The following is a 13,186-nucleotide window of genomic DNA, read 5'->3' on the forward strand; positions in this document are numbered from 1 at the left end:
TAATATGAAACCTTGCTGTTGTCTGTTTTGAATTTTCTTTGTTTAAATTTTTTTAAAAAAATCAGAATTTTTTGTTATCATATCTCATTAACCCTTATTTCTAATTGAAAATTGATAAAAACTTTAAGAAAAGATCAAAGGTGATCATTCAAAAAAAAAAAGGGGGCAGAACTCAAAATTTCAAATTTTAAAATTTTAAATTTCAGAATTCAAATTTCAAATTTTAACTAATAAAATTTTTAAAAAAAGAAATAAAAAATTTGCTTGATCAACTATTCAATGTAATTTAATGTCATACCATAAAACATTAAAAAAAAATCTTTTGATTGTTGCATATAGTATAAGGCATTAGCATAAAATATTCTAAAGATTGAACCCATTAAAAAAGATAAGGTCAGGATTTCATCACTCGTCCTTAGCCCAAAAATCACCCCAGTGCATAAATATCCTAAGCTTAACTAAAATCAACTAGACGTTGGCCCCTAAGGACATTCGAGCTCAATAGGACGAAGACCACTGAAAGTTGCACCAATTTCGCTCTATGGCCCAGTCGATGTCTAGGCAAGTTTTGTTCCTTTAAGGGAGACAGTCTCTGTTCGAGAAAAGTGGGTTTTAAGTGGGACCTTTGCTAAACGCATCGTGACCCCTCCACTTAACTAGGAGCTTACCTGGTCGACTAGGTTACTAGACCGGATTGGAGGCTTAGGTGTCCTCTTCAAATCAGTTAGGAAGCTGTCTAGAAATTTAAGAAAAATATTAAGAATTGAGGTGTAATGTTTTGATGCATGCTTGATTTTGAATAGATTTTTGTTTTACTGTATTAGGGTGTCGTTTTAGATATCTTTAGGTGGTACTTGTATTAAAAAAAAGAAAAAGAGAAATATTTTGCATGCTAAAGTGGAATAGGGACGACACAGGTCGATTAAGTCGTACAACTTTAGATCATCCCTTAGGACACATCCCTAAAATTCCTTCGCAGTATCTCACACCTTGTGAGATGGCTGATTTAAATGAAGATGTGGGGAGTCACCACGATCGAGAACGTGAACCCCATGTTATGACTCTGAGATAATACCTACAACCGACTAGGACTAGTCAGCCTTCATGCATAATTTTTTCTGATAATGTAGGACATTTTGACATCAAACCAGGGGTAATCCAATTGCTGCCCAAGTTTCACGGATTAGAGTCTGAGAGTCCGTATCTTCATTTAAAGGATTTTGAAGAATTGAGCATTACATTTAGAGTACCGAACGTCACCGAGGATGTCCTCAAGCTGACGTTGTTCCCTTTCTCTCTAAAGGATAAGGCCAAAACATGGTTAAACTCCTTGCGACCTAGATCAATAAGAACTTGGCAAGATATGCAGAGAGAATTTTTGAAGAAGTTTTTCCTGCACAAAGGACCAACTTTTTGAAAAGACATATCAGCAATTTTCAATAAAAAGATAATGAAACATTTTATGAATGTTGGAAAAGAATTAAAGACCTTCTTCTCTCATGCCCTCATCACGGGTTCGAAACTTGGAGAACTATTAGCTTCTTTTATGAAGGTTTATCTCCACAGTTGAAACAGGTTGTAGAGACCATGTGCAATGGTAGATTTTTAGAAAAACAATCTGATGAAGCATGGGAGTATTTGGATTCCCTTGCTGAGACTGCACAACTTTGGAATAACAGGGATAGAAACAATAAGTCTTTGCCTAAGCCTACTAGCTCTGTACAGGGAGGCCTTTACAACCTCAGAACTGAGGATGATCTTCATGCTAAAATGGCAGCCCTCACTAGGAAGGTAGAAGAAATTGAGCTTAGGAAGGTTGAACCTGTCAAGACTATAGAGTTTAGAAACGAGTATTATGGTATCTGCGATATGTCTAGTCATACCATTACAGATTGCCCCACCATACCGGCATTCAAGGAAGTCTTGCACGATCAAGCAAATGCTATGAACTCCTACCAAAAGCCTTATAACGATCCATTCTCGAATACCTATAACCCTAGTTGGAAGAATCATCCAAATTTTAGGTGGAGAAACGATCATCCTCAACAGTCACACCATTCATCTCCTCCACCTGCACATCCTACTTTTGCATCACCACCCTCTCAGAAGCCGAATATCGAGGATACCTTGCAATCTATACAATCTTTTCTACAAGGTCAAGCTAATATCAATGCTCAAAATACTCGAAATTTTCAAGATATAAGGAACCAATTGTCAATGTTGACTACCGTCCTAAGTATTCAGGAGAAGGGTAAGCTTCCAGCTTAACCCCAACCTAACCCACAAGTGCACGGTAGTAATAATACGGCTCCTTCTAGTTCGCATACAGAACATGCAAAGAGCATTATGATTTTGCGTAATGGAAAAGTCATTGATCAGACCGTCCCATTGAGACCGCGGGTCACTTCTAATTCTAATGTTCCCAAAGTCGATGAAAGGGACAAAGAAGAAGTTGAGGTCCCAACTTCTACCGAGAAAGTTGAATGTCCTTTTTCTCCACCTTTTCCACAACGGTTAAAGCCGTTGCAAAAGCTCAAACTTAATTCTGAAATTCTTGAGCTTTTTAAGCAAGTAAAGATCAACATACCTCTTCTTGATGCAATCAAACAAGTACCCTCATATGCCAAATTTTTGAAGGACTTGTGTACTGTCAAGCGTCGATTAAATGTTAAGAAGAAGGCATTTTTAACTGAAAATATAAGTGCTATTTTGCAGCACATTATTCTCCCTAAATATAAAGATCCAGGTTGCCTAACCATCTCATGCATCATAGGCGACTTTAGGATAGAGCAAGCATTGTTGGATTTAGGGGCGAGTGTGAATTTGTTGCCATATTCTATATATGAGCAGCTTGGTTTAGGTGAGTTGAAGTCAACCTCTGTCACTTTGTAATTAGCTGACAGGTCAGTTAAAATTTCGAGGGGGATTATCGAGGATGTATTGGTCCAAGTAGACAAGTTCTACTTTTCTGTCGATTTTATCATATTGGACATACATCCGGCTTCGAACTCACAGTCTCAGATTCCGGTCATTTTAGGACGTCCATTCCTTTCAACTTCTAATGCATTGATTAATTGTAGGAATGGCGTCATGAAGCTTTCTTTTGGTAACATGACCTTAGAACTGAACATTTTTAATGTGTGCAAACAACCCAATGATCCCGAAGAGAGTAAGGAGGTTGATTGGGTTGAAACCATCACGGAAGAATATTTGTTAGCTGAAGCAATTAACGACCCATCCGATGATGACTTAATTGATTGGTGTCCTAATGGCACCGATGATTATGATTTGTCAGTCACACCTATTGTGGATAATCTAGAAATTAAGATAGTCAATGGGTGTAGACCGAAAGTAGGAGAATTTGAGAGGTTGTCGCCTCGAGAAGCGAAAATAGTACCATCCCATGAGCAAGCACCCAAGCTCGAATTGAAACCCTTACCAAAGGAACTTAAGTATGCCTTTCTTGGATCCGAGGATACTTTTCCTGTAATCATCTCGTCTGGACTTGATCATACCCAAGAAAGAAAATTACTTGGTGTTCTAAAGAATCATAAAGGAGCCTTAGGATAGTCTATTGCCGACTTGAAGGGGATTAGCCTCTTAATTTGCATGCACCGGATATATTTGGAGGATAATGCCAAAACCACAAGGCAAATGCAACGAAGGTTGAATCCTACGATGAGAGATGTGGTTAAGGCAAAAGTCCTCAAGTTGCTTGACGTGGGTATTATTTACCCAATTTCCGATAGCAAGTGGGTAAGCCCTACTCAAGTCATTTCTAAGAAGTCGGATTTGACGGTAGTAGAAAATGAACAAGGTGAACTAGTTCCAACTCGTGTCCCGATGAGTTGGCGCATGTGTGTTGACTACCGAAAGTTGAATTTGGTCACACGAAAGGATCACTTTCCTCTACCCTTCCTAGACCAAGTGTTGGAGAGAGTTGCAGGGCATGATTTCTATTATTTTCTCGATGGCTATTCGGGATATTACCAAATTGAGATTTCTCCAGAAGATCAAGAGAAGACTACCTTCACTTGTCCTTTTGGCACATTTGCTTTCCGACGAATGCCATTTGGGTTGTGTAATGCACCTGCAACATTCCAAAGATGCATGCTCAACATCTTTGAAGACATGAACGAGAGGTTTTTAGAAGTGTTCATGGACGACTTCTCCGTTTTTGGCAACTCATTTGATGATTACCTGTCACATTTACAAGCAGTCTTAGCTTGATGTATGAAAAAGAATTTGATACTAAATTGGGAGAAATGCCACTTCATGGTGCCAAAGAAAATTGTCCTAGGACATATTGTTTCATCGAAGGGCATGGAAGTAGATAGAGCTAAGATCGATTTAATTGCTAAGCTACCTGCACCCAAAACGGTTAGAGATGTTAGATCATTTTTGGGTCACGCCGGATTTTATAGGAGGTTCATCACGGACTTTAGTGTCATAGCTCGACCATTATATAACCTCCTATCCCTTGATACAACGTTCAATTAGACTGAAACCTGTCAAGATGCATTCGAAAAGTTGAAGTCTATGCTTAGCACTGCACCTATCATGTGACCACCCAATTGGTCACTACCTTTTGAGATTATGTGCGACGCTAGCGACTATGCGATAGGAGCTGTCCTAAGACAACGCAAGGATAATAAGCCATATGTCATTTACTATGCAAGCAAAACCTTAAATGATGCTCAAATGAATTACACCACTACCGAAAAGGAATTGCTTGCAATAGTATTTGCATTAGACAACTTTCGTTCTTATATCCTTGGTGCTTCTATTATTATCTTCACGGACCATGCAGCACTAAAATATTTGCTGGATAAGAAAGAGGCCAAACCACGCCTAATACGATGGATACTTCTACTCCAAGAATTTGACATCACTATCAAAGATAAAAAGGGAGTAGAGAATGTGGTTGCTGACGATTTATCACGGCTAGTTTTTATAATTCGGTGCCACAGTTTTCCATCAAGAACTCATTCCCTGAACAGCAGTTGTTTGCACTCTCTACTGTGCCATGGTATGCTGACATTGTAAATTTTCTTGTTACGAACTGGATTCCGGAGCATTGGGGGTCGACAGATAGAAAAAAAATTTTGTGCGAAGTAAGGAATTATTACTATGACGAACTCTATTTGTTTAAATATTGTAATGACCAAATTTTTAGACGATGCATGCCGGATCATGATATACAAAGCATACTTTCTTTTTGCCACACTGATGCTTGCGGTGGACACTTTGCCTCTAAGAAAACTGTCGCAAAGGTCTTGCAATGTGGTTTCTATTGGCCTACTATGTTCAGAGATGCCCACGAGTTATGCAGGACATGTGATCCATATCAACGTATTGGAAGTCTAACTCGTAGGCAAATGATGCCTCTTCAATCCATTACTATTATCGAAATTTTCAATTGTTGGGGCATCGATTTTCAATTGTTGGGGCATCGTCTTTTGGATATGAGTACATTTTAGTTGGTGTCGAGTATGTGTCCAAATGGGTAGAAGCTGTCGCTTGTAAGACCAATGATCACAAACTTGTCCTGAAGTTTTTAAAAGAAAATATTTTTTCACGATTTGGGATGCCAAGGTTATAATTAGTGATGGTGGAAAATACTTTTGTAATAAGCCTTTCGAGATCTTATTGAAAAAGTATAGGGTCACCCATAGAGTTGCTACCCCATATTATCCGCAAACTAGTGGCCAGGTAGAGCTAGCCAATAGGGAGATCAAGCGTATTTTAGAGAAAACGGTAAATCCATCACGAAAAGATTGGTCCTTGAAACTATCAGATGCATTATGGTTTTACCGTACTGCTTATAAAACTATTCTTGGTATGTCCCCGTATCGGCTAGTCTATGGAAAAGCATGTCATCTACCTGTTGAAATAGAGCATAAATCGTATTGGGCCATTAGAAAATTAAACTTTGAATTGCAAGATGCTGGTTTAGCTAGAAAATTATAATTAAGTGAGTTGAATGAAATTCATCGGGATGCATATGACAATGCTAGACTTTGTAAAGAACGAATGAAAATTAGGCACGATAAATCGATTCTAAAAAAATCTTTTGAACCTTCACAAAAAGTTCTTTGTTATGACTCTCGCTTACATCTGTTTCCTCGAAAGTTACGATTAAGGTGGACAGGTCCTTTCATTGTAAAAACTATTTTTCCACATGGGGCGGTTGAGATTGAGAATCCACAGAATGGTACGATATTTAAAGTGAATGGACACAGACTTAAACCTTTCCTTGAGAATTTTGCAGATGAAGAGGACTCCTTTTTCTTGGGGGAGCCTTCTTATGACTGAGCATGAACGCAAAGGTATGTGCATATTAGTTAGAATTATTTTTTTTCTTTATTTCTAGTTTTGTAGGTCTTATTTTCTAGATATCAACGGCTCAAGGTATTTCTCTTCTCTCCAATATTATTTTCTCTACTGTCTCTCATATATAGTTTTCTTGTATCTATTACATTGAGGACAATGCAATGTTTAAGTTGGGGGAGGAAAATATTTTGCAAAAAAAAAAAAAACTTGTTTTTGCATTTGATTTATTCTATTACTTTCTTTTCTAAGCAAATGCACATATATTTTCATATTGAGTTTGTGTAACTATTAAGGCAAGGAACACATGCATACTATGACTGATTAGAGACCTATTATTAGATCCCCGCACATGTACTTAATGATTATAGGAAGACCTCAGGAGTTCATATTTGTTTAATACATTTTTATTAAGCCGTATCTATAAAAGAAGTACGAGTATCCTTGTCCGTACTATAAGGTTCATGATTTGGTTTTCACATAAAGATAGAGGTTGAATACCCCGACTAGATCACCTAAGTGCTTTATGTTCCGACCTTGGTTGATCTATAGTAACGATGCAGTCACATTATATGGTTCAGTTTACCTTCTCTTTTTATTGCATATAAAAAAAAGGGAAAGAAAAAAAAAGAAAGAGATGACAAGTCTGACCTCGTGGTGTAGTCTGGTTCGAGTAATTAAGCCCGAGGGGTGTTTCACCTAATGCCTTGAGCCAATTAGATCAGGAGTCATTGGCCGAAAACTCGCTACATGGACCTTACTAGAGCCTAAGGGGGTTGGATTATTGTAATCGTCATATGTATTTAAAAATAAAAATAAGCATGAATAGGATTGGTCGGACTGAACCCAGTGACATACGATAATGGCTGGTTTGACTCCATTAATTTGGAACTCTGTAAACTTTGGATGTTTAGTTGGGATTGATAGCTCCTTCTTTATATGCGAACCATTCTTGACAAATTTAGACAACATGAGATATTCTGAAAATTTGATGGATCAGGCTCTAATAAACTGTAGTAAACACTTGTGAACTTGAGTAGTGCACCTAAAATTCAATCGGTACTATTTTGTGGTTGAGGTATTAGTGCTTTAAGAAAGTCATGCTATTTTATGCACACTACACTTTCATATTTTTCATGCTTTGATAGTTGCCATGCTTGAAAATATATATTAATTTATTACATGTGTATTAGCCTAGAATTTATTTCACATTTTTATGTCATGATGTTTGTGGGTAACATCTCTGCAAACCTTCACGAGACAACACTCGTCCACTAGGGCAACCTAGGAGTTTAACGGCTTGTTGCACATGCTAAGTGCAATCGTGATTCCCTACGAAAGTGGGTATATATCTTAGTTTTATGTCTTTAGCTTTAATAAAAAGTCATAGGTTAAACCACACCTTTTGCACTCTCATTTTATTATTTGCTCGTTGATTGCTAGAGACTAGCAATAAGCTAGTTGGGGGGTGTGATGAAAGCACAAAAGTGTGATCTACATACCACTTAAATTAGTCTTATTGTTAACAGATGATGATAATATCGCCGAGTTAATATTATATTTTTGTTTCGTATAGTTTATCGTAAATCAGAGATAAAATGCACATTTGATACAGATTTGGTTCAGGAAGATGCATAGCCCAAGCTGTGCGCACCCGATCTCGCCATAGCCTAGTCGAACCCATCATTTATCAAGCTCACAATTATGGGCAGCAGCCAAGCCTGACCATATTGGAACGACACCTGGCGACCATCCATATGGAATGCACAATGGAACATCTACGATCCTGACACTCCTGCGTGCAATCTCCCAACACTCATCTGCGCCTCCCAGCTTTCTTCCCGTGACACATGCCAAAGATCCTGCCGCAGCTCTCATCTATTATCATCTGCGCCTCCCAGCTCTTCTTCTGGACCCGCATCAGACCCCCCAGCATCCCGCGATCACCTCCCAGCCGTCCGCCTCCTCCACCGCGTCCGCTTCACCTCCCAGCCGTTCATAGCCTCAATCCGCGTCTCAGCCTTCCTCCCAGCCGAGATCAGCGTCCATTGCTTCCGGATCCGCATCCCAGCTTCTTCCCGGCCGTCCGCTCCTCCCGCAGGTCCCGTGATCAGCGTCTGCTTCCTCCTCCGTTCCAACGTTCGTGAGCATCTCGGCACCATCCACATCCCAGATTCCATCGTCTATTTTGATTTGCTTGGAAGATTATTTGAAATTTGGAGAGGATTTCCTTGAATAAATAGGTGGGGTTAGCAAGCCAGGGGGGGCTTCCTCTCTCTCTCACGCTGTCTGGTTCCCATTCAAAAACAGAGGAGACTCTGTTTTTGAAAGAGAGAAGGGAAGAAAGAAAGGGAAACAGGGTATGCCCTGTTTCCGAAAAGAAAAAAAAAAAACAAAAGAGGAGGTGATGTTTGTAATGGGAGGCTAACTCCTTTAGCAAAGGGTGATGGATGAACCCTTGTCATGTTGCTTTCTTCAAGTACACTTTCAACTTTTATTCTAATTGATTTATATCCATTGGTATGTTTTGGATTCTTGCATATTTATTTATTAGAGAGATCTTGTATGGTTTATATATATTGATGCATGGATTGTTTCGATGTTTGATTTGTCATAGACGTAACCGGCACGATAAATACTTGGATGTTGAATTCATGTTTTCAGATTATATACTCCATGATTAGAACTATTCTATCAAATTAATCCTTAATCAAGAATTCGCCGAGTTTATTTGTTGAAAGTAATATTGTCAAGGGGGATTCCGGATCCCTAGCTATCTCTATTTTATCAAACTTAATCTATTAATTAGTTTCTCTAAACTTCTAAAAACCATTTGAAATCACATCTGAAATTAAACTAATAATTCATAGACCGCTCCCTGAGGAATCGACCTCGGACTTTCGAGTTTTACTACTTGTGCAATTCTCCTGCACTTGGGAGAACAATTTTGCGAACGCATCAGTTGGCCAAGATTGGCAGTTCCCCATGCATTCCAAAAATTCGGCGCATTCATTTCACACGCAGATTGTGTCTTGTCCATTTAGTAGGCATGATTTCAAAAGTTGTTGGAAATTACAACTGAGGTGTCACCAGTTGTGCAGGTTTTTGAAAATTTGAAGTCAGTCGTGCTCTTTTAGGTTTGCCACATGGTGGCCTTTGGTTGTCGATTAGTGACAAGCTATGGTTATCGATTCATTGCGGGCTATGTTTGGCTGGCCCTTTGTGTGAGACGTGGTCTATTTAGTGGCATGTCACTTGCTGCCCACTTTTGTAGTCAAGCCAAGCCCACTTGCTCGGGTTGCAAAATTAGTTTCGTTAGTAGTGTCAACCAGTGCAGTTTGCCCACGAGGCCAGGTGATCATCGAGGCCACTTTTCTATAACTGTCCTTTCAATATCAGCACAGAGATTTTTCAGATTCTATATTTATGAGGGGCATGGCCGTTCTCATCATTTTTGAAGCGTCATAATTATGGAGTGATTGTCTGCAGGCTTAATAGATGTTTGAAGTTCGACGACGATTCGAGAGGCGCCCAAGAGTGAACGTATGGACATTATGTGGCCGAAGTGGGTGACACATTGTATGGTATGGGTCATCTAAGTCTTCTATAAATAGAGCGAGCTGCTGCCTCAAACCTTCCATCCCAACCCTTGTTGCTTCAAAACTTAGAGAGAAAGAGGGCAAGCATAGGGTTTTTGCAGCCGCTCCTTTTGTGCCTCCATACTGAGATCCCGCTTCTTCATTCTCTGTGCAGGCTTTTCTCTAATTTCTAGTGGGTAGTTCTGCACCTTTGATTTGTTTTGAGTCTTTTCCTTTTTTTCGTTTCCTTTTATCCTTCTTTCGGTTATAGCTTAAGGATTCATCTCTTGGAGGCTAGTCTTCCAATGCTGAAGGGCTAGGTTAGGGTTCTTTCGATTGGGCCTATATGCCCTCAAGAGAAACCCATTCCGAGGAGGCCTCAGGTCTGAATACCAAAATGAGCAACTTGGGAGAATCGAAACTTGACTAGATTTGAATTATATTTTCTATTCATCAAAATTTTACTTTCGAGTTGCACAGTCCCTCGAATCGGGTGACTTCACCTAGGGAGAATCAGATCGCCTTGTACGAGGAGTCTCTAAAGGCGAGGTTGAGTCCCACTGGTTATTGCCGAGTTATTTACTCAATATCAACTCATCTTGGTTCAGCTCATCCCCAATGCTTGGAGGATGATAGTCGGGTTTTTTTGCTTCGCTCAACTCCAAGGAATCTTTCCTATTATGAGGATCTTCTGGGCTTTTTTTAAGTAAAGTCTCACTGTCAAAGTGAAGCCTCATACTCCACCTCATTATTCGAGGCCTTGAGCCGAAGCGCAATGCGTATTCTGTGACAACTCCTTCTGGCCTGGTCAAAATCAGCCCAGCCCCACTTTTACTTGAGTTTGAGGACCTTTCGACATGGACAATCCAAGAATCCTTTGGCTCGTGCGCCACGGGTGGTGTGCTGACCTCCGAGCACTCGAGAACCGAGCATTATATAGTGAAGTTCGCCAATGCTTACACCTTGATTGAGGGTCTGGGCAGGTAGTAGATGTCAAATGCATTGAAATCCATTGCCCATTTAACCAACCTCCTTGGTGAATCCTACTTTTGCAAGACTTGCTTTAGGGGTTGGTCGAAGAGAACAGTGATAGAGTGAGCCTAAAAATATGGCTGGAGTTTTCTTGTCGAGATGACTCGCACGTAGGCCACCTCCAACTTGGGGTACTTCATCTTTGCATCTCGAAGGACCCAACTTACACAGTATATAGGCTTTTGATCTCCATCTTCCTTGTGAACTAGAATTAAATTCATGACCATCGAGGAGATAGCGATGTAGAGGTATAGCATCTCACCAAGGATTGGTTTGGAAAGGAGCAGTGGGGTGTTGAGGTAATTTTATGACTACTCAAACGTAGCTTGACACTCTTCCATCCAGCAGAAGTCCTTTGGTTGCCTCAGAACTTTGAAGAAGGGAAGATTCCTCTTGGCCGACCTTGCTACGTATCTACTTTAAGGTTGCAATGTGCCCAAGAAGGCACTGTACCTCCTTCTTAGTCTTCAGGAGAACCATTTCTAGCATGGCTCAAATCTTCTCAGGATTTGCCTCTATCCCGCGCTGGGTCACGATGAATGTGAGAAACTTTTATGAAGAAATCCTAAACCCGCACTTACTCGGATTGAGCTTCACACGATATCTTCTTAGGGTTCGAAAAGTCTTGTCCAAGTCAGCAATATGGTGCTTGACTTGTTGGCTCTTCACCAGCATATCATCAACATAGACTTCGATATTATGGCCTATTCCTTGAACATCTTGCTGACCAAGCTTCGGTAAGTGGTTCTGGTGTTCTTCAACCCAAAGGGCATGACCTTATAGTAGTAGAGTCCTTTGTCTATGACGAATGAAGTTTTCTTCTTGTTTTCAAGCACCATCTAAATCTAATTATAACCTGAGAAGGCATCCATAAAGCTAAGTAGCTGGTGTCTTGGTGTAGCATCAACTAACTGGTCGATTCTCGATAAGAGAAAACTAGCCTTCGGGCAGGCTTTATTAAGATCGGTGAAGTCGATGCACATTTGCCTCTTGTTGTTTGCCTTTTTGATCAGGATGATATTGGTTAGCCAGTTGGGTAGTCCACTTTTTAGATGAAACCTACAAGGAGAAGCTAGTCAACCTCCTCCTTGATTGTCTTTTTTCCAAGGCAAAGCTCATTTTCTTCTGTCGATAGGCCGATAAGTTGGGTCAACATTTAATTTATGGATGATGACCTCCGGGCTTTTGTTCAGCATGTTGGAGGCCGACCATGCGAAGATGTCAACATTTGCCCGAAGAAACTCCATAAGGTGGGTTTTAGTGGTATCGCTAAGGCGTGTTACGATTTGCACTATTTGGCTTAGCTCTTCCTCATCCAAGGGTACCGAAAGGAGTTTCTCGGCCGACTCTCCATGTTTTTGACTCTGGTCATCTCAGGTGTCAAAGTCTTCAATATGCAACATTTACTTTGGCTTCTTTTTCTTGAGCGTGGCAACATAACACTGCCGAGCAAGCGCTCGATCACCCCAGACTTCTCCTATACTATTTTTGGTCGAAAACTTTATTAGCAGATGGTAGGGAGAAACCACTTCATGCAGAGTGTTCAGGCATGGCCGCCCCAAGATGGCATTATAAGCTGATGGGACCTCCGAACCACTATAAAATTTTGGTGTTTGATTTTTTATGCTTATTCTTGTCTTCTATATTTATTTATCATTCATTTTACTGTGCATAGTTAAATTTCATATTAGTTTTAATTAAGAATTATTTAAGTTTATAAAAAAATTTGAAAAATCCAATTCACCTGCCTTCTTGGGTTGTCATCTTGAGCATGATCCCATTTCAGCCCTAGCCCGTGCGCATGTCCCCGTAGCCATTTAGCTTGCCATCACTCTTCTCTACCACAACTAGATAGAAGCCAATAATATTTATTTTCTAAAACATTTTTTCTATATAGCTCTTAATAGTAGGAACTAGATTAGTCCCAAAAATTTCAGCTGCTTACATAGTTCTATGTTACATAGTGATCTAACAGAATCTTAAAGAAAAGGATAAAGTAATTGAACAAAATTTAAATCTCTCTTGCAATTGTGGCAAAGGATTTCTTGAATTCTTATTGCTAAATAATAGTTAATAATTTTTTTTGCTAATTACTTTATCAGCCTTTACTTGAAGAAATAACTTTATCACAAGGTTCGAAATTTCACAAATAGACTTATTTCCAGCCTTAGAAACCAAAATGCTATTGCTGAAATAATAACATGCCAAATAGTCGAAACTAAAAAGTTCAGTCATTGAGAATTAGA

This window comes from Phoenix dactylifera, chromosome 16 (genome assembly GCF_051530095.1).
Source record: "Phoenix dactylifera cultivar Ajwa chromosome 16, Ajwa_hap1_PhDact_Kaust_v1.1, whole genome shotgun sequence".
Classification (NCBI taxonomy): domain Eukaryota; kingdom Viridiplantae; phylum Streptophyta; class Magnoliopsida; order Arecales; family Arecaceae; genus Phoenix; species Phoenix dactylifera.